A 24,156-nucleotide genomic window follows, 5' to 3' on the forward strand; every position below is an offset into this window, starting at 1 on the left:
GATTTGGTAAGTCAATTTGACTATGATGATTTATTAGAAGCATTCAATGATTTATATGTTAAATTTAAGAGTCTAAGTTCTAAAAACAAAGAGTTAAAAACTGAAAATTTAACTATTGACTCTCAAAACAAAGTGTTATTTCAAGAGATAGAAGATCTCAAGAAGGAAAACTCTTGTTAAGCATTTGAGATAAAAGAAATTGGAACAAGAACCAATCTCTTACAAAAAGAAATAACTAGTCTAAAAGAAAAATCAAATGATCTTCTTTCTATAGTGACCAAATTCACAAATGGTCAAGAGAATCTAGAAAGACTTCTTGGTTCTCAAAGATGCTCGGTTAATAAAACCGGATTGGGATATAGCTTCTTTGATACTCAAAATAGACCAAACTATGTTGTGAAAAATCAAAGACAATATTCTCAACCATTTGTTCAAAGAACTAATTTTTTTTGTAGAAATGCATCTAATCATGGAACTTATAATGCTTATAAGCCTAGACATGATTACTCTAGAAATGCTAAATCTTTTTATAGAAAGAATATTTATTATCAAAGGAAACCAAAATTCAAATGAATATGGGTTCCTAAGACTAACTCTCATGAACCCAAAAATAGAAAGGGGTCAAATGCTTTGTCGTCTAATTTTGTTGTAGATACACAAAATAAGGAGCAAATGGATATTGGACAGCGGTTGTTCCAAACATATGACTGGAAGCCCGTAGTTATTTTTCACCCTTTAAAATAAGGATGGAGGAACCGTCACCATTGGTGACAATAACAAGGGAAAAGTAATAGGTATTGGTAATATTGGTAATCCAAAATTTCTCTTGATAAAAAATGTTCTTTTAGTAGATGGTTTAATGCATAATTTATTATCTATTAGTCAATTATGTGATAAAGGATTTCATGTTTCTTTTGAAAATGATTTATGCTTAATTTCTGATTTTCACTCTAAAAAGATCATTTTTAAAGGTAAAAGAAGGAACAATGTGTATGAACTATATCTAGATGAGTTACCCACTTTTAATGAAAAATGTCTTATTGTTTCAAATGAAATTCAATGGTTATGGCACAAGAGACTTGGACATGTTAACTTTAAAATTATTTCCAAGTTATCCAAGAATGATCTTGTTAGAGGCCTACCTAGAATACCATATAAGAAAGATCACTTATGTGATGCTTGCCAAAGGGGTAAACAAATCAAGAGTTCTTTTAAAGCAAAAGATATAGTTTCAACAAAACATCCTCTTGAACTTTTACATTTAGATCTATTTGGACCATCTAGAATTCAAAGTTTGAATGGTAGCAAGTATGCTTTTGTTATAGTAGATGATTATTCTCGGTTTACATGGGTGATTTTTCTAAAAAGCAAAAATGATGCTTTTTCAGAATTTTCTAAACTTTGTAGAAGAATTACAAATGAAAAATCTACATCTATAATTAAAATTCGTAGTGATCATGGTGGTGAATTTGAAAATGAATCTTTTCTAAAGTTTTGTGATTTACATGGTATATCTCACAACTTTGCTTTTCCTAGAGCAGCTCCACAAAATGGAGTTGTTGAAAGAAAGAATAGAACTTTACAAGAATGTGCTAGAACCATGCTTCAAGATAAAAATTTACCAAAATACTTTTGGGCTGAAGCAATAAATACATTATGTTATGTTTTAAACCATGTTCTTATTCGAGCAATTTTACATAAAACATGTTTTGAATTGTATTATGATCGTATACCAAAGATCTCATATTTCAAAATTTTTGGTAGTAAATGCTTTTTGTTAAATACCAAAGATAATCTTGATAAGTTTGATTCAAAATCAGATGAATCAATATTTCTTGGATATTCTTCTAGAAGTAAAGCTTTTCGTATTTTTAATAAAAGAACATCTTGCATTGAAGAATCTTTACATGTTGCATTTGATGAGAATTGTGAGCAGGTTATACCTCTAAGCGAATGAGAAGAAGTAATACTTCAAGAAGAACCCTTGATAGAGAGTACTTCTCAAGAAAATATTCCTCTTCAACCAGTTTGGAAAGAAGTTCCTAATCATCCACATGAACAAGTTATTGGAAAAATAAAGAGTGGTGTCCAAACTAGAAGGCAATTAGAAAAATATATTGCAAATGTTGCTTTCATATTTAAAATAGAACCAAAGAATATCAATGAGTCTTGTGCTGATGAATTTTGGCTTTTGGCCATGTCTGAAGAACTTAACCAATTTACTAGGAATGATGTTTGGGATCTAGTTGATAGACCAAAGGATCATCCAGTAATTGGAAGAAGATGGGTCTTCCGAAATAAGCTGGATGAAAATGGCGAAGTCATTCGTAACAAAGCAAGGCTAGTAGCACAAGGCTATAATCAAGAAGAAGGCATAGATTTTGATGAAACCTATGCACCACTGGCTCGATTAGAGTCAATTCGTATGATGCTTGCTTTTGCTAGTTACATGAACTTCAAGTTATATCAAATTGATGTTAAGAGTGCATTTTTAAATGGACACATCAATGAAGAAGTTTATGTAGAGCAACCTCCAGGCTTTGAAAATGAGAAATATCCAGAAAAAAGTCTACAAATTAAAAAGAGCTTTGTATGGACTTAAATAAGCACCAAGAGCGTGGTATGAAAGACTACAAAATTTTCTAGAACAATCTGGTTTTTCCATTGGTCGGGTAGACTCCACTTTATTTATTAAAAACCTTAATTCAGATATTCTTATTGTGCAAATTTATGTTGATAACATAATATTTGGTTCTACTAATGATTCTCTTTGTAAAGAATTTGCTAAAGCTATGCAGGAAGAGTTTGAAATGAGCTTGATGGGCAAATTAAACTACTTCCTTGGACTTCAAATAAAGCAAACTGAAGAAGGAATCTTCATCAATCAGGCTAAGTATACAAAAGAACTTCTCAATGAAAGTGCACTAGGATCGAGGCAATGAGCACTAGAGGGGGGGGGGGTGAATAGTGCTTTTAAAAATTGTCTGCGGAATATAGAATGATTTTGCAAATCTCAAAGCAAACACACAAAGAACACAAGATTTTATCCTGGTTCGGTCTAACCCGACCTACATCCAGTCCCCAAGCAAAACCCGCTTGAGATTTCCACTATCAACCTTGTAAACTACAAGATCACACAGACCATAACCGGTCCCACTTTCAGTAACAATCCTATTGAAAGCAAACAACTCCTTTACACCAAGGAGTCCTTCTTTTTACACAAAAGAAATAACAACTTACAATACAACCTATGAGCCTTCCTTTTGAATGCAAATGAGATGCAATTGGCTTTAAGGTTGTTGAAACACTCTACTCACGAATTCACTATCTCTCAAAGTGATTTGAGTGAAAAACTGAAGTGAAAATATCACGTGAGTGAGAAAACAAAAATAGGAGTGAAAAGCAATAAGTAAATGATTCAAATCGATTGAATTCTTGTATTTTTTAGTGTAAAATGCACTCATATTTATAGTTCAAAGATTCCATACGTTGAGAGTATGAAAGGGTGTCAAAACTGTCCATTTTGAACGATCAAAATGTTTGAAAAATGAAAAGACACGCCTTTTTGAAGTTTCAGGAAAACGGCAAAATTAGTCGACTGAAACATCAGTTAGTCGACTAATAGTTAGTTATTAGTAGACTGACAGTTATCGTCGGTCGACTGATCTGTTAATCGAGCCGTTTGAAAATCTGAACTTTTGAAACTTAGTCGACTTGAGAAAAGTTAGTCGACTGATAATATCATCAGTAGACTGAAAAACCTTTCAGTCGACTGCTGCTAAAAACTTCTAAAAAACAAACATTCTGTTCGGTCGACTGATAAAAAACATTAGTCGACTGCTGCTAATTTTTTCAGAAAACACATGTTCTGTTCAGTCGACTGAAAAACCATTAGTCGACTGCTGCTAATTTTCCAGAAAACAGACATTCTGTCTAGTCGACTAATAAAACCTTCGGTCGACTAATTTTGACAAGAATGACTTTTTAGAAAATATGGCGCGAAAGGATTAGTCGACTGATAAGTCTATAGGTCGACTAATAAACATGAAAATTTAAGAAAAGAGTTTTCTAAAAAGATTTTCAAAAGAGTTTCTTTTAGAAAAGTTTTTCTAAAGACTTTTAAGGTGAAATGCAACCTAAATATGCACTCTAAGTAAGGCTCTTACAAGAATCTAAGACTTTTAATGAATTAAACATTTGCACACTAGTCTTCAAGGATTCTTCACCGAATTCTTCAATTTCTTCATAGCCTTAGCTGAAATGCAGTTGATTCCACTTGCTCATCATCAAAACCTTGTACTTGAAGTACCATGTATGGCTTCATTGTCGTAACAATCTCCCCCTTTTTGATGATGACAAACTTAATCAAATATGAAGGATTTAGATGCATAGATGGAGATTTTACTCCCCCTATCAATATGCTGCAAAACATTAAAAGTTAGCATATTTGAAGCACATATATCACATATTGATTGGTTTGCATTTCCATTCATCATTTCTTCATGCATTTAGAAATACATTCATTCAAAGCTTTCTTTTTCTCTTAATTTTGCATTTCTCATGCAAGATCTCCTGTAATGTAATTGCTATCATCTTTTTCTCAAGATCTCCTACAATTTCAATGTAATGCTATCTTTATCTTTTTCTCCCCCTTTGTCAGAATCAAAAAGAGTAAGGGCAAAAATAGCATAAGCAAAATAGAGATACAAGTTTAAAAATATTACAACCCATAAAGTATGTTTTTCAAAGATCAAAGATCAGAAAAGAGAGTTTAGCAAATCCTTAATGGCAGTTACATCCTTCTGAATTGAAGCAAGTTGTTGAGTCACATCTTCACGAAAAGTGTATTGATGCAGCTCCAAAGCTTCCAATCTCTGCATAACTTCATCATGGTCTTGATTTGTCAAAAATTTCTTTCTTTTTGCATGAGATGAAGGTGTCGCAGAAGGTGAAGGTTCAGAAATAGATGGTTCATTAGGATCAGATGGTTCAGTTTGATCAACATTTAAGGGAGGCAGATATTTAATTTTCATTCTTTTAAAAATAGTTTGATCAAAGAACTATTTTTGCTCAATGTATTTTTCATTTGTTAAAGGAACTTTAAAATGTCTAAAAATACGGGTTAAAAGACAACCATAAGGAAGAAATGGTTTTTGTTTCCGCAAGTTTGTAAAATACACATTGGCCCAGTTGACAGAAATATTTCCAAATAAAACATAAAGAGCCGTAGAAAGATCTGTGGAATAATAATCAAAAGAACCAGTTTTGGGTAGAACATTGTGGGCAAGGATTCGTCCAGCAATGCGTGCACGAGTTTGAAGATTAGTATTTTTGAAAAAAGGGTAGTGAGGTGCTTCTGGAAGAAGAATTTGTTCAAAAACTCTTTCATCATTCAATTCAATAGTGTTGAAAAGAGTGTCTGAAGGTGAAATTTCAAGAATTTCTCCAAGTAATTTCGAATCAAACTCGATTTCAACATCACGAACAAGAGAAGACAAAACTCCAGTTTCATGATTCATTTGTAAATTCGTGTAAAACAAGTGAATAAGAAAAGGATAGTGAAGGGTATCTGCACAAGCATCAAAAAGATGTGAAATACCAGGAAATAATTCTCTTATTTTGTAACGAGAAAACAAGTAAAATAGAACATTTCGGCCTGGTAAAATAGGTAGTGCAGAAATTGATCCAAAAGTGTCATAGAGAGGAGGATTGCAAAGTAATCTTAGTGAAAAACCATGTCTTGAAGTAGGTGTAGGAGGAGGAGAACCTAAACCTTTTGCAGATGCAGACTTCGTACGAGGCATGGTTACCAAAAAAAATGTCGACTTCCAAATGACGTCCGACAAAGGGAAAAAGCTTTCCGGCATTAAAAAACGAAGGACAATGTGGTGGCTACCGGCGAGGAGAAGTCGGCCACAAGGGGATTCTGGCAATGCACTGTCACGGCAAGAGAGTTCCGGCGTGTTTTGAAGATGCGCCAGTCAAGAGGATTCCGACGTTTCAAGATCACGGCTAGAAGATTCTGGCGTCTCCCTGTTACGGTAATAAAATCTCGGCGATGATGGAGTCGAACGACACTCCGAGGGTTTTTCGGAAGAGAGAGAGGCAAGAGAGAAAGAGGGGTTTTCGTTTTTTTTTTAAGGGTTTCGTTTTTAAGAGAAACGAAAAAGTACGAAGTGAAACGATGCCTCTTTAAAAAAAACGGGTTTTAAAACAAATCCAAGGGGTGTCGGGTCCCTTCATTTAATTTTTTTTTTAAAAAAAAATTTTTTAGTCGACTAAAACTTTATCGGTCGACTAAAAAGTGTGACTTATTCTAAAAATATCATCAGTCGACTAGAAATATATCGGTCGACTAATATGGTGCGATACATTCCAAAATATAAAACACCAGTCGACTAGAATTTTATCGGTCGACTAATATAGTGCGATTTTGAGATTTTGTTAAAAAATCAGCATTTTTATAAATCCAAAAATGAGCAAATACCTAGTTCTCTCCTAATTCTCATAAAATCTTCATTTTTAAGAGGTTTAGTGAAGATATCGGTATGTTGTTCTTTAGTGGAAATAAAATTTAACGAAATATCTCCTTTTAACACATGATCTCTTAAAAAATGATGTCTAACTTCAATATGCTTGGTTCTTGAGTGCTGAATAGGATTTTTTGAAAGATTTATAGCACTAGTGTTATCACAATAAATAGTTGTTGTGGAGTAATTCAAACCAAAATCTTTTAAGGTCTGTTTCATCCAAAGTACTTGTGAACATGCTAAACTAGCCGCTATATATTCTGCTTCAGTTGTTGAGAGTGATACTGAATTTTGCTTTTTACTAAACCAAGAGACTAAGGAATTTCCTAAGAAATGACAAGTTCCACTAGTACTCTTGCGATCAGATTTACTTCCTGCAAAATCTGTATCACTATATGAAACTAAATCAAAGGAAGATGATTTTGGGTAAAACAAACCGAAATCTGAAGTATCTTTCAAATAACGAAGTATTTGTTTTACTGCAGTTAAATGAGATTCCTTTGGATTAGCTTGAAATCTTTCACACATACAAACACTAAACATAATATCAGGTCGACTAGCAGTTAAGTATAATAGAGATCCGATCATACCTCTGTAGAGCTTAGTATCTACACTATTACCATTTTCATCTTTATCAAGAGAAGTAGTTGTACTCATAGGATTCCTTCTTGATTTCGACGAGTCCATCCCAAATCTCTTGAGAAGTTCTTTTGTATACTTAGCCTGATTGATGAAGATTCCTTCTTCAGTTTGCTTTATTTGAAGTCCAAGGAAGTAGTTTAATTCGCCCATCAAGCTCATTTCAAACTCTTCCTGCACAGCTTTAGCAAATTCTTTACAAAGAGAATCATTAGTAGAACCAAATATTATGTCATCAACATAAATTTGCACAATAAGAATATCTGAATTAAGATGTTTAAAAAATAAAGTGGAGTCTACCCGACCAATGGAAAAACCAGATAGTTCTAGAAAATTTCGTAGTCTTTCATACCACGCTCTTGGTGCTTGTTTGAGTCCATACAAAGCTCTTTTCAATTTGTAGACTTTTTCTGGATATATCTCATTTTCAAAGCCTGGAGGTTGCTCTACATAAACTTCTTCATTGATGTGTCCATTTAAAAATGCACTCTTAACATCAATTTGATATAACTTGAAGTTCATGTAACTAGCAAAAGCAAACATCATACGAATTGACTCTAATCGAGCCACTGGTGCATAGGTTTCATCAAAATTTATGCCTTCTTCTTGATTATAGCCTTGTGTCACTAGCCTTGCTTTGTTACGAATGACTTTACCATTTTCATCCAGCTTATTTCGGAAGACCCATCTTGTTCCAATTACTGGATGATCCTTTGGTCTATCAACTAGATCCCAAACATCATTCCTAGTAAATTGGTTAAGTTCTTCAGACATGGCCAAAAGCCAAAATTCATCAACACAAGCCTCATTGATATTCTTTGGTTCTAATTTAGATATGAAAGCAACATTTGCAATATATTTTTCTAACTGCCTTCTAGTTTGGACACCACTCTTTATTTCACCAATAACTTGTTCATGTGGATGATTAGGAACTTCTTTCCAAACCGATTGAAGAGGAATATTTTCTTGAGAAGTACTCTCTATCAAGGGTTCTTCTTGAAGTATTGCTTCTTCTTCTTCGCTTAGAGGAATAACCTGCTCGCAATTCTCATCAAATGCAACATGTAAAGATTCTTCAATACAAGATGTTCTTTTATTGAAAATACGATATGCTTTACTTCTAGAAGAATATCCAAGAAATATTGATTCATCTGATTTTGAATCAAACTTATCAAGATTATCTTTGGTATTTAACAAGAAACATTTACTACCAAAAATTTTGAAATATGAGATCTTTGGTATACGATCATAATACAATTCAAAACATGTTTTATTTAAAATTGGTCGAATATGAACACGATTTAAGACATAACATGTTGTATTAATTGCTTCAGCCCAAAAATATTTTGATAAATTTTTATCTTGAAGCATGGTTCTAGCACATTCTTGCAAAGTTCAATTCTTTCTTTCAACAACTCCATTTTGTGGAGCTGCTCTAGGAAAAGCAAAGTTGTGAGATATACCATGTAAATCACAAAACTTTAGAAAAGATTCATTTTCAAATTCACCACCATGATCACTACGAATTTTAATAATAGATGTAGATTTTTCATTTGTAATTCTTCTACAAAGTTTAGAAAATTCTGAAAAAGCATCATTTTTGCTTTTTAGAAAAATCACTCATGTAAATCGAGAATAATCATCTACTATAACAAAAGCATACTTGCTACCATTCAAACTTTGAATTCTAGATGGTCCAAATAGATCTAAATGTAAAAGTTCAAGAGGACATTTTGTTGAAACTATATCTTTAGCTTTAAAAGAACTCTTGATTTGTTTACCCCTTTGACAAGCATCACATAAGTGATCCTTTTTATACGGTATTCTAGGTAGGCCTCTTACAAGATCATTCTTGGATAATTTTGAAATAATTTTAAAGTTAACATGTCCAAGTCTCTTGTGCCATAACCATTGAATTTCATTTGAAACAATAAGACATTTTTCATTAAAAGAGGGTAATTCATCTAGATATAGTTCATACACATTGTTTCTTATTTTACCTTTAAAAATGATCTTTTTAGATTGAAAATCAGAAATTAAGCATAAATCATTTTCAAAAGAAACATGAAAACCTTTATCACACCATCTACTAAAAGAGCATTTTCTATCAAGGGAAATTTTGGATTACCAATATTACCAATACCTATCACTTTTCCCTTGTTATTGTCACCAAAGGTGACGGTTCCTCCATCCTTATTTTGGAGGGTGGAAAATAACTCCGGCCTTCCAGTCATATGTTTGGAACAGCCGCTGTCCATAATCCATTTGCTCCTTATGTTGTGTACCTACAACAAAATCAGAAAACAGAGCATTTGACCCCTTTCTATTTTCGGGTCCATGAGAGTTAGTCTTAGGAACCCATATCCATTTGGATTTTGGTTTCCTTTGATAATAAATATTCTTTCTATAAAAGCATTTAGAATAAACATTTCTAGATGCATTTCTATTAGAACTAGAAAGTTTAGTTTTATGAACAAAAGGTTCAGAATAATGTCTTTGATTTTTCACCACATAGTTTGGTCTATTTTGAGTATCAAAGAAGCTATATCCCAATCCGGTTTTATTAACCGAGCATCTTTGAGAACCAAGAAGTTTTTCTAGATTCTCTTGACCATTTGTGAATTTGGTCACTATAGAAAGAAGATCATTTGACTTTTCTTTAAGACTAGATATTTCCTTTTGTAAGAGTTTGGTTCTAACTCCAATTTCTTTTATCTCAAGTGCTTGGCAAGAATTTTCCTTCTTGAGATCTTCTATTTCTTGAAGTAACACTTTATTTTGAGAGTCAAGAGTTAAATTTTCAGTTTTTAACTCTTTATTTTTAGAACTAAGACTCTTAAATTTAGCATATAAATCATTAAATGCTTCAAATAACTCATCATAGTCAAATTGACTTACCGAATCTTCTTGTGCTACAAAACACATGTTGGCAACTTCTTCATTTGATTCTTCATCGGAAGAGGAGTCACTATCATCCCAACATGCTTGAAATGCCTTTTTCTTCTTGAATTGGTCCTTGAGCTTGAATTTGAGAAGAGGACAATCTTTCTTGATATGTCTTGTCTTTTTGCAGTTAAAGCAATTTACTTCACTGGGAATAGAAGAATCTGCTTTCTTTGCCTTTCTTTGAAATCTTCCCTTTTTGATGAATCTTCTGAATTGTCTTGTGATGAGGGCAATATCTTCATCTTCATTTTCTTCAGAATTTTCTGAGTCAGAAGTAACCTTAAAAGCAAGAGATTTCTTCTTAGGCTCTTCTTCTTGTCTGTCTTGAAGTTGGACCTCATATGCCATTAGGTTACCAACTAAGTCTTCAAGAGTGAGAGTATTGAGATCATTTGCTTCTTCAATAGCAGTGGTTTTTCTCTCCCATTCAGGAGTTAAACACCTTAGAATCTTTCTGACTAAATCCACTTGTGAATATTCTTTTCCAAGGGATTTCAAAGTGTTAGTTATATCGGTCATTCTAGTTACCATGTCCGATATAGATTCATTTTGCTTCATTTTGAACAATTCAAATTTATGAACTAAAGAAGCAATTTTAGATTCTTTTACCTTTGACGTACCTTCGTGTGTCACGAGAAGAGTATGCCATATTTCATTAGTTGTAGAGCATTGAGAGATGCGATTGAACTCTACCTTGTCAACGCCACAATATAAGGCATTCATTGCCTTGGCATTAAGTGAAGCAGTCTTCTTTTCATCATCGGTCCATCAGCTGAAATCAGTTGATGGAGTTTGGTACTTTTCTGAAACAACTCTCCAGATATCGAGATCCATGGATTGTAGGAATATTGTCATTCTTACTTTTCAGTATCCATAGTTTGTTCCGTCGAAGAGAGGAGGACGAACAGAGGAACTTCCTTCTTTGTGCTGAGATGTTGTAGTTGCCATGCTAGATGATGGTCAAATCAAAGTAATAGCAAACCTGTGCTCTGATACCAAATGAAAGTGCACTAGGATCGAGGCAACAAGCACTAGAGGGGGGGTGAATAGTGCTTTTAAAAATTGTCTGTGGAATATAGAATGATTTTGTAAATCTCAAAGCAAACACACAAAGAACACAAGATTTTATCCTGGTTCGGTCTAACCCGACCTACATCCAGTCTCCAAGCAAAACCCGCTTGAGATTTCCACTATCAACCTTGTAAACTACAAGATCATACAGACCATAACCGGTCCCACTTTCAGTAACAATCCTACTGAAAGCAAACAACTCCTTTACACCAAGGAGTCCTTCTTTTTACACAAGAAATAACAACTTACAATACAACCTATGAGCCTTCCTTTTGAATGCAAATGAGATGCAATTGGCTTTAAGGTTGTTGAAACACTCTACTCACGAATTCACTATCTCTCAAAGTGATTTGAGTAAAAAACTGAAGTAAAAATATCACGTGAGTGAGAAAACAAAAATAGGAGTGAAAAGCAATAAGTAAATGATTCAAATCGATTGAATTCTTGTGTTTTTGAGTGTAAAATGCACTCATATTTATAGTTCAAAGATTCCATACGTTGAGAGTATGAAAGGGTGTCAAAACTGTCTATTTTGAACGATCAAAATGTTTAAAAAATGAAAAGACACACCTTTTTGAAGTTTCAGGAAAATGACAAAATTAGTCGACTGAAACATCAGTTAGTCGACTAATAGTTAGTTATTAGTAGACTGACAGTTATCGTCGGTCGACTGATCTGTTAATCGAGCCGTTTGAAAATCTGAACTTTTGAAACTTAGTCGACTTGAGAAAAGTTAGTCGACTGATAATATCATCAGTAGACTGAAAAACCTTTTAGTCGACTGCTGCTAAAAACTTCTAAAAAATAAACATTCTGTTCGGTCGACTGATAAAAAACATTAGTCGACTGCTGCTAAATTTTTCAGAAAACACATGTTCTGTTCAGTCGACTGAAAAACCATTAGTCGACTGCTGCTAATTTTCCAGAAAACAGACATTCTATCCAGTCGACTAATAAAACCTTCGGTCGACTAATTTTGACAAGAATGACTTTTTAGAAAATATGGCGCGAAAGAATTAGTCGACTGATAAGTCTATTGGTCGACTAATAAACATGAAAATTTAAGAAAAGAGTTTTCTAAAAAGATTTTCAAAAGAGTTTCTTTTAAAAAAGTTTTTCTAAAGACTTTTAAGGTGAAATGCAACCTAAATATGCACTCTAAGTAAGGCTCTTACAAGAATCTAAGACTTTTAATGAATTAAACATTTGCACACTAGTCTTCAAGGATTCTTCACCGAATTCTTCAATTTCTTCATAGCCTTAGCTGAAATGCAATTGATTCCACTTGCTCATCATCAAAACCTTGTACTTGAAGTACCATGTATGGCTTCATTGTTGTAACACTCAAGAGATTTGGGATGGACTCATCGAAATCAAGAAGGAATCCTATGAGTACAAGTATTTCTCTTGATAAAGATGAAAATGGTAAAAATGTAGATACTAAGCTCTACAGAGGTACGATCGAATCTCTATTATACTTAACTGCTAGTCGACCTGATATAATGTTTAGTGTTTGTATGTGTGCAAGATTTCAAGCTAATCCAAAGGAATCTCATTTAACTGCAGTAAAACAAATTCTTCGTTATTTGAAAGATACTTCAGATTTTGGTTTGTTTTACCCAAAATCATCTTCCTTTGATTTAGTTTCATATAATGATACAGATTTTGCAAGAAGTAAATCTGATCGCAAGAGTACTAGTGTAACTTGTCATTTCTTAGGAAATTCCTTAGTTTCTTGGTTTAGTAAAAAGCAAAATTCAGTGTCACTCTCAACAACTGAAGCAGAATATATAGCAGCTAGTTTAGCATGTTCACAAGTACTATGGATGAAACAGACCTTAAAAGATTTTGGTTTGAATTACTCCACAACAACCATTTATTGTGATAACACTAGTGCTATAAATCTTTCAAAAAATCTTGTTCAGCACTCAAGAACTAAGCATATTGAAGTTAAACATCATTTCTTAAGATATCATGTGTTAAAAGGAGATATTTTGTTAAATTTTATTTCCACTAAAGAACAACATGTTGATATCTTCACTAAACCACTTAAAAATGAAAATTTTATGAGAATTAGGAGAGAACTAGGCATTTGCTCGTTTTTTGATTTATAAAAATGTTGATTTTTGAACAAAATCTCAAAATCGCACATTATTAGTCGACCGATAAAATTTTAGTCGACTCATGCTTTAAAATTTTTTAGAATGAGTCGCACATTCTTAGTCGACCGATAAAATTTTAGTCGACTAATTTTTTTTTTTTAAATTTTAACTGAAAGGACCCGATACCACTTGGATTTTTTTAACACCCATTTTTTTTTGGCATCGTTTCATTTTTTGCACCTTTTCATTTTTTTTAAAGGAACGAAACCCCCTCTCTCTCTCTCTTTCCTCTCTCTCTTCCGAAAAACCCTCGGAGTACCGTTCAAACCTATCCTCGCCGAAATTTTTTGGCCGTGACAGGGAAACGCCAGAATCCTCTTGCAGTGACGGTGTATCTTCAGTCCTCGCCGGAATCCCCTTGTAGCAACCTCCTCGCATCTGCCGTCATCCACCATGGACTCCTCCTCGTCTATTCACTGTTTCTGTTGCATTGGTTCTCCCACACAATGCCGGACAACATCTTCCTTCTGTCAGACGTCATTTGAAAGTCAACATCATTCTCTGCAACTATTTTTTTTGAGGTGAATATGTTTTTTTTTTAACCATGCCTCGTTCGAAGACTGCATCTGCAAAAGGTTTAGGTTCTCCTCCTCCTACACCTTCTTCAAGACATGGATTTTCTCTCAGATTACTCTGAAGTCCTCTTTTATATGATACTTTTGGATCGATTTTTGCACTACCTATTTTACCAGGCCGAAATATACTGTTTCATCTGTTTTCTTGTTACAAAATAAGAGAATTATTTCCAGGAATTTCACATTTTTTGATGCCTGTGCTGACACCCTTCACTATCCTTTTCTGATTCACTTGTTTTATATGAATTTACATTTTGATCATGAAACTGGAGTTCTTTTTTCTCTTGTTCATGATGTTGAAATCGAGTTTGATTCTAAACTACTTGGAGAAATCCTAGAAATTCCATCTTCAGACACTTTTTTCAATACTGTTGAACTGAATGATGAGAGAATTTTTGAACAAATTCTTCTTCCAGGTGCACCTCACTACCCTCCTTTCAAAAATACTAATCTTCAAATTCGTGCACGCTTTGCTGGACGAATCCTTTCCCACAATGTTCTACCTAAAACTGATTCTTTTGATTACTATTCCACAGATCTATCTATGGCTCTTTATGTTTTATTTGGAAATATTTCTGTAAATTGGGCCAATGTGTATTTTACAAATTTGTGGAAACAAAAACCATTTCTTCTTTATGGATGTCTTCTAACTCGTATTTTCAGACATTTCAAAGTTCCCTTAACTAATGAAAAATATATTGAGCAAAAGGAGTTCTTTGATCAAACTATTTTTAAAAGGATGAAAATCAAATATCTGCCTCCTTTAAATGTTGATCAAACTGAACCATCTGATCCTATTGAACCATCAATTTCTGAACCCTCACCATCTTCTGTGACACCTTCATCTTAAGCAAAAAGAAAAAAAATTTCTACAAGTCAAGACAATGATGAAGTTTTGCAGCGACTAGAAGCTTTGGAGCTGCATCAACGCACTTTTTGTGAAGATGTGACTCAACAACTTTCTTCGATTCAGAAAGATGTTACTGCAATCAAGGACTTGCTCAACTCACTTTTCCGATCTTTGATTTATGTCTTTACTAAACTTTGATACTTTATGGGTTGTAATATTTTAAACTTGTATTTACATTTTTGGAACCTTAATTCAACATTTTATTTAGCACCTAAATGCCCATGCAACCCTTTGAGATTTCTATTACCCTGCATGCATTTCATAAATACTACATCTCAAAGCATTAAATGCATTCTCATAAACAATGAATCATATAAATATGCTATTCAATAATTTATTTATGCAGTATCACATAAATTTAGTAAATAGAAATCAACATGCATCATTATTACATATATTTATCATTCTATGAATCATAATTTTAAAGCACTGTTAAGTTGTTTAAGTTCTGTATCAAGAATAGCCCAAAACCACACAACTGAAACATGTTTTGCCAAATTACAATGCAGTCAAACATGTCCATATTCATATTTCACATTCTTTGCAAATAAGATCATGCTCATACTCAATTTATCATGAAAATAAATATAGTTATTGTAATGCCCCAAATTTTTTAACTTGAAAATGTAGAATTTTTACCCCAATTTTTTTTTTTGAAATAGCACAGCGAAAATAGTTTGGGTTTTAAAAGTCGAACAATTTCGATGTTTTACATAAACGAGTTACAAATTTGAAATAGAAATCAATATCATAAACTAGAGAAAATAAATATTATTCCATGAGTCTCATATAGTTTTAAATATTATATATCCCCAAAATGTTTCATAAAATGAGACACTCAACAACTGGTTCAAAGATTGACAACTTAGTTAGGGAAGGTTGGATTATGGCTTTATCGCACACCGCACTCTTGTACTGCATCATTGTTCGTCACTTGCGCACCATGAAACCGGGTCAAAACTCTTGCGAGCCGGTAAGTGAACTTACACAACATGCATCATTATAAGTAATCAAAACATCCATCATAACATGCATCAGAGCAGTCATACCATTGTGTAGCTTTGACATCACATCATGAAATATCAAGTAAACAATATGAGTAACATGATCATAGTTTTAATTATGCAATATCATTATGAATAACATGATCATAATCTCAATTATGCAATAACAATATGAATAACATGATCATAATATCAAATATGTATTAACATCATTATAGCTTAGAATTTCAAATATGCAATGAATCACAACTAACTATATTAGTAAGTTAGCAGGGTTAGTATTATTATGTTTTGATAGTCTTTACCTCCTCTAGGTACGCAAAGGCATTTGTCATCGTTTCAGCTAGATTATACTACAGAGTTCAATATGCAAATTGTATATTTTTCGTAGTACCTACTGACCGGATAAACCAACCCAAGCCCATGGTCCCCAAAAGACTGAGAGATATTCTGCACAAAGGCAAACCCTAGATTCCAATCCCTATCGTTGCAACAATTGAGGCCTACCATTTGTCTGGTGACCCTGACCTCCCTAACTCTGAGTGGCGGAGGTCTAAGGACGCCTTTGCTCCATATTTTTCAAGTCAGTATGATATGTAGTTAAAACCTACATGTGACATTTTTCACTCGAGGTTATATTTTTCTACCCTCTCTCAGGTAGACTAATGTGTGAATGGGTGACATGGGCGGCTCCATCTTCATTATGGGTTGTAATACTCACAAATTTTCAAGGATTTTTCATGAATTTTCACAATTCTCTTATTTGTGTGACAAATTAAAATGATAATTTGAGTTAAGCAATTGTGCTATAGGGTAGGTAGGACTTACATTTTTTTTTTAAAGTGTATGGAATACACCCACACACCCAAGGGTCTCATCGACCCTAGTGGATTCCTTTCCTTCATAAATTATTTTTGAAAATTTGAATTATCTTTAGAAAAAAATATATAGTAGATAATATATATATATATATATATATATATATATATATATATATATTCAAAATTTTCATAGAGGACACATACTTACATTTGAACTTAATTTACATTAATTTAGTGTTATTTTACTTAATCCTAAATTCAAGCTTTTAGAGAGTTGAAATCCAAACTACTATTTAATTAATTAGAAATTAATTAAGTGGAATGAAACTTTGGACTTAATAGAATTTAATAAAACTGTAGAAGTCCATAGGTGGGCCATCCCATCCTATATGGCACTTTATTTATAATTTAAAATGTTAAAATAAAAATTTAAACTTTAAAATCAAGTTAAATTAAAAACTTACCAAAATAACAAGATTTGTCTTGAAGTCAAAAGTTTCCTTTTTTCAATCAAGAGAGCTCCCATGAGAGGGGCGTCCCCTCCTAGATGATTGTAGGAGGGGGATGTCTGGATAAGGTAGGTAAAAAGGAAAGAAAAAAAAATGCAAAGAAGGACTAATCAAACTTGCTCGTGACATTTCAAACTTGAAAAGGGTTGGACCATGGGGGTCAACCAGCCCATGTCCACTCTTATTCCATGTAGTATATATATTACATAATAGGTAATATACACAACCTAACCTAAGTTAATTAAAATACTAATAAAAAAAGAGAGAAATTAAAATAAAGAAAAAAAGGAAAGTAAAAAAAAATAGGGAAAAGGAAAGAGAGCTTGAGAAAGATCGAGGGCTGAGATTAACCCAACCCTTGACCTCTTACTCAAACCTCTATATAAACATGAGAGGGGCTCACGCCCCTCCTATTTGAAAGTTTGAGATCTTCTCCCTTATTTTTCTTTCCTTTCCCCCTTTACTTCCTTATTTTCCCTTTTTCCTTCTCTTCCTCTCTACGTACCCCTTGTGCATCTTTCCTTGGCCCAACAAGGAGAACACCCACATGCATGTGAGGAGTGGAAGAAGTTCGTTGGTGTGGTCGTCACACGTGTTGGGTGGTCGGTTCGTGGTTGAACTTTGTTTTCATAATCATAGAAATCGATTTCACCAAAGAGGTAGATGGTTCTATTTTCTACATGTAAATCAGAACTTGTAGGCATGAGTTGTAACACCCCAAATTTTGTATCTCAAAAATCGTAGATTTTTTTTTTATTTTTTGAAATACTTTTAAAAAACTATAGTGAAAAACTAATCAGGATAAAAACTTAGCACGTTACATTCTTAGTTATATTCATATCCATACGTGCATTAAATTTGAAAATTAAACATTTATAAATTGAATAAATGTCCATACATGTTCAAATTAATAACAAAAGTCCATTTAACAAATTAAATTAAATGATCAGAGTCTTGAGCAATTAAAATTGCTCTCAGTCTAAAACACTGAAAGGTTTGGGAAAGCTTGGCTCAGTCCCCATCTCAACCTTCTGCCATCGCATATGAGTTAATTCAGTTCCTGAAAACATTAAAATTCATAAGGTCAAACAAAACTTATCTTAGTAGGGTAGAACTATACAGAACATGCAAATTAGAATAAGTAGGAATCACTCTAATTTTTTGTGCAATCAATAGGATTAAATATAACACAAATTAAACATGAATATCTAATATCTCATTCAAGCATACATTTGCGAAAATGCATTTAATCAAATATTCACTTAGACATGAACAATTAAAAATGCATGCACTTACCATTACAGAAGATCATTTTATGCGTGAACAAATTCTTATCTTTAATTAAATTTTCTTTATTATATGATGCATGTCATGCCTATCTAATACATAGTCATTTAAGTTAAAGTTTTATAACCCTGTAGCTACAAATATAGGCAAGAGTTCAGAGTTAGGGCCACGACACAGACAGTGTTTTCAAACAAAGGGTGGCTTTAGTCTGACCGCTGTTATCATCGCAAAAATTTTTTCCTCTTCCCTTCCCTGTGGAAGAGAGAGGAAAATGCTTTCGCGAGTCAAACTTGACCGGATTTTGGAAATTATTTGAAATACTCGCCTCCATTTTTAAATTGCGGGAAAATCCATAGGATGGGGCTCAATCTGTCGGTACGAGGTTCGGCCATTCCTGCCGCCTTTAACAGGGGTAATCAAACCAAGGACCAAAATGTGCTTGACTTAGTTAAATTATCAAAATCGTGTTCTATCCTAAATGCACAGAGAATTCAGGCATGTGTTATGAGATTTTTGTAAAATTCAAGTTGAGAAAAATATGATGTATGCTTGAAAAATGTTTGGAGTTGGAAAATATTTCTTTGGCAAAAAGATGGAAATTAATTTCTTAGGAAAATCTGATGAAAAAATTTAAAAATTTTAAGAAAGTTTATAAAGATTTGGGGAAAATCGTGAATGGATGAAAATCCTGGGAAAATGGACAGAATTCTTGAGAAAAGATGAACATTTGAAAAGGAAAATATTTTGTCAGGAAAACTCCAATTTTGAAAACTTACTTTGGAAAATGATTGGAAATTCATAGGAAAACTCTTTGAAGAAGGGACATCAAAACTCAGGAAACTGAAATTCTGAGAAACTCAGCCTTGAAGTTTTTGAAAATCAATTTTGATTCTTGAGAAAGATGAGAAATTCTTTTTGAAAATGAATCTTAATAAAATAACATTTTCCAGGGAAAATCATGGAAAAACTTAACTTGTAAAATCCGACTTTGAAAATTCTCAAAGTTCCTTGAGAAATCGATTTTCTTGTAATAGAATTTTCTTGAGAAAATCATGAGAAATGCAAGTGATACCATGATGCAGATGATTTGAATGTATGAATGCACTTTGGTGAAAACCTATTTTCAGGAAAATATGCAATTTTAGGATTAAACTAAGTAGAATTATCACATATTCCCACTAGGGTCGTAAATATGTTTATAATTTACTTAGTTAATTCTAAAATGTTTTGTAAAATTGAGGGTATGCAGTGAAATTTTGGAAGATAGCATAAGAGTGTAGGCTCAGTGTGACTGGTAGAAAGATGTTGAATCTGGGTCTCGTCCATATTCCGACTAGGGCCGTAAATATGGACTCCACTGAGTTCATCAACTCCCTAAGAGTTGGTGCACGTTCCATTCGTGTACATCCATAGTGATTTTGAAATATAATGCATGAATTGCATAATCAAGATATTGCAAAGACTCAAACTATATGATATGCATCCTAATCTAAGCAGAAAATTAAATCTCTTATTCCAAAATTTATATTATTACATCATTAATTAAATAAAATAAAAGGAAATTGCAGACTTCGGCTCCTTCTTTTGAATGTCCCTGCAAAACTTGGAATGGGGTTAACTCAAATATGTGGGTTTTTCCAAGGTTTTCCAATAATATCCTGAGATTATTGGACTTAGTTGGTTATAAACCCTATTTTCATACTTTCTTGATATTTGAAATGATGTAAATGCAAGAAAATCCAGTAAGAAATAGTTTGAAATTCAAAATTGTGGTCAAAATGACCAAAATACCCCTAATATTGAAGTTATACCTTTAAAATCAGGGTTTTTTGAAGGATTTTTGGTAAAATTTGAGATTTTGAAATTTGAATTGAATCAAATGATAATGAAATGCATGATGAGACATGATGACATGCTGCTAAACGCATTGGGACTGAAAAAAATCAGAATTTGACATTTGCAACTTAGCCAAAATAACAAATTTCGCTTGTTTTTCGCTTGGATTAGGGTCCTGCGGGGCCCTGTTTGGATGATACGACTAAACTGAGCATCAAACAATTTTCAAATACTATCAAATTCGGTATGAAGCATCCCTCTACCCTTATAAATAGCCTAGAATGATAAAATTCATGAAATGACATGGTTCAGATGCGAAAATATAAAGAAAATCCTAAAATGGGCGAATTTCGCATACATGCCTGAACCAAATATAGCATTTAATGTGATAATACAAAAAATCCACCATAGAAACGTCTGATATTTTGCAGACTGCTAAATGACATGAAAATAAACAATTTTGGATTTTACAGCCCCAGAATTTGAACTGCGGTGAGTTGGGTAATGGGAATTTGGTTCTGACGGAGGTAAAATCAACCTGTTTTGATGTAAAATTGAATTAAAAATAGCAGCCAACCATAGAAACTTCTGAAATTTAAATGGGGAACTAATGATATGTTCAGAAACAACTTTAATTTTTATGTCTTTGGCATTTAGTCAAAATAAACAGGGATAAAATTGTGACATTATATGCCTAAATCAGAAGAACATATGAAAATGCAAAAACAGGATTCTGAGATAAAAAATACGAAACTGGTGTGAAGACTGTTCTAAAAATCGCAAAATTTTAGAATCAAACAGAGGACATTCAGAACAGAAAGTTTACTTTTTACAGATTCGGATTTGGAGCTATATCCAGAGAGAACCCATTGACTTAAGTCGATCCATAGTCTTAGAGACTCAAATCAGTTTCTGACACGTGTCCCGAACTCTCGGATTTTTTTCAGACAGTAAAAAAATCAAAAAAATCTGAGAAAGTCAGATTAAATATTAGACTCAATTTCAAGTTCAGGGAATTTTTTGGATCGAAAATCGGATTGCACATGAGGGAGATCTTGATTTTACAAGTCTGAACCAGATATTGTGAATGTTTCCCGGGTTACAAAACCAGACTTAGCATTTTGAGCTTTGAACATAGTAAACGAGTTCAAATGATTTCAATTTTTTTTTCAGATTATTAGGGACATCTATCCGCCTATAATGTGATTTTTTTGGAATTTTTAGAGAAAAAAAAAACACATAAAATAACATATGGACTGACTAATAAAAACAGAGGATTACAGAAACTAGGCAGAATTGAAATAAACACTAAATTAAACCTAATTAACTTATAAAACATGCTAAATTAACGAAATAAAATATAAATTAAATCTAACTAGATGCATGAATGCTAGAAAATCATCAAGGAATCATGCTTATTTTAATATATGTCATTTTATCGGAATGGTTCAATCCATCTTCCGGACGAACCCTTTCTTCAAAACGAAAAATTTATGTGATTCAGTATGTGAATCAAAATAGAAGCATTGTTTCTATAGAATCGACTGAGATAAGAGCCTACCTTGTGTTCTTCTGGTATCTCTGGACCTTCAGGTGGGATCAAAAAGGGCGTGGACTCAGAAGAAAAAGAATGGAGTTCAGAACTTAGGTTGAAATTCAGATTCAAAAGAGAAGTAGCCTCCCTGACTGGGCATGGGCTAGGGTATTTATAGCTTTTCTGAAGGATTTTGAAATTCAAATAGAGTAAATTTGAGCCTTCCATGTGGCGCCATCTCAGGGCAAGCCACTTGGAATTTTGAAATAAATAAAATACGAATTTTGTGAGTGAGACACCTCAGCAGAGTTTAAAAATTTTCAAAATTGAGGTTTGCTTGATTTTCTCTGCAGGAGCTTCCCATATGGCGCCACCTCAGAGGGAGTTTGAATGTTTGAAATTCTGTTTTTTTTTTAGGAAGCAGGAACAGACATGTGGCGCCACCTCAGGGTGGCTCCACACTGCCATATGTCAGAAGGCAGGAGTTGGGGAAGCAGAAGACGCCACCTCAGAGGAGTTTGAATTCTACTTTTCCTAAAAGCAGGTTGTAGAGCTATTTTTGAGGAAAAGTCTTTTCAGAAATGGCACCACCTCAGAAGAGAGATTCTTCTACTTTTTCTGATAAAAGGAGATCTGGACATGTGGCAGTTCAGGATGGTTCCACACCTGACAAATGTCAGCTTGCTGGAGGAAGCTCTCCAGATGGCGCCACCTCAGGGGGAATTTGAATTTCAAATTGGGTGGGCTCTGGAAGAATGGAGAGTGGCCATGTGGCGCCACCTCAGGGTGGCCTCGCAATGCCATGTGGCAGGAGGGAGGAACAAGGGACATGTGGCGCCATCTCAGCCCAGATAGAAAAAGTAAAGTTCAGGATTTGCGGCACCTCAGCCTAGGGTTTAAATATTTGAATTGTTATTTTTTCTGAAGGAGGCAAAGAGTGACATGTGTCCCTTGCTTTTTCTGAGAAAAGCAGAGAGAGACATGTGTCTCTTGCTTTTTCTGAGAAAAGCAAAAGGGTGACATGTGTCACTTGCTTTTTCTGAAAAAAACAGAGAGAGACATGTGTCACTTGCTTTTTCTGAGAAGAGCAGAGAGTGACATGTGTCACTTGCTTTTTCTTAGAAAAGCAGAGAGAGACATGTGTCACTTGCTTTTTCTGAGAAGAGCAGAGAGTGACATGTGTCCACTGCAGGAGAGAACACCTCAGATGGCGCCACCTCAGGGGGAGACAATTCCACTTTTTCTAGAAAAAGCAGAGCATGACATGTGGCAGCTCAGGGTGGCATCAACATAACACATGGCAAGGGATGAAGGTGGTGGACATTGACACATGGCATAGAATAAAGAAGGTGGCTAAAGACATGTGGCACCATCTTAAAGAGGCCCCATACTGACACATGTCAGAGGATGGAAGGAGAGAGAAAATGACACGTGGTGCCACCTCTGGGACAAGGCGCCTATATTTTTGGGCTTTTCAAAATTCAAGTTTTTCAAAAGGAAAGGTCATGTGGCACCACTTCAGGGTGGACCCCACATTGCTTCTTTATTGAAATAAAGGCAAGACAATAAAACCTCTTTTTTGGAATTTTCATAAAAACCTAGACTAATTGGCAAATAAGAAACACTTGGACTAATTGTAGAAGTTTTGAAAAGAGGTAGCCTCTATGGGGCGATTTTGCAAAAGGATGATTTTTGAAATTGCAGACAAAAGGGCAAAATCTGGGGTAAATGGCTAAATTCAGAGTTAAAAATCCATATTGAAAATATCCAGATCATTTTTCTGAGAAAATATTTTGAAATTCAGAGTCCTAGGGGTAAAATGGGAATAATTGACAATTTTAAAGTCCCAGGGTTTTGAAATCGATTTTGAAGAGAGTTGAAATTCGAATCTGGATTGAAAATTTTGAAATCGAGAGTTCTGGACCTCGAAATGACATGTTGTGTAGTGTAGTGGTATGAAATGCTCATGCGATGATATGCAATGACATGTTTCCTGAAATGCCCCTCTGAATTAGGAATTGGAAATTCTAGCTTTTTGTCATGAGCAGGATTTTGAAATTGTGCAGTTTGAATATATTTCTGAGTCTAAATAGAGAAATTTTGAGACTCGAGCATAGAATTTAGGACTTTCTGCAAGGTTCAAACTCAGAAAATGACCATTTTGCCCTTCATTGATTCCGGAGAACTGAAATATGATGATTGATGGAGATATCAGGAAGGTGAGTGAAAATTTGGGGTGTTTACAACCGCGCACCATTCGCCAGTGCTAGGTGAGTGATGCCAAAAGTAAGAGAAGTTTTCACACTACCATCCCAATGCATCAGACTTTGCT

This window comes from Nuphar pumila, chromosome 5, assembly GCF_984573655.1.
Source record: "Nuphar pumila chromosome 5, dmNupPumi1.hap1.1, whole genome shotgun sequence".
Classification (NCBI taxonomy): Eukaryota; Viridiplantae; Streptophyta; class Magnoliopsida; order Nymphaeales; family Nymphaeaceae; genus Nuphar; species Nuphar pumila.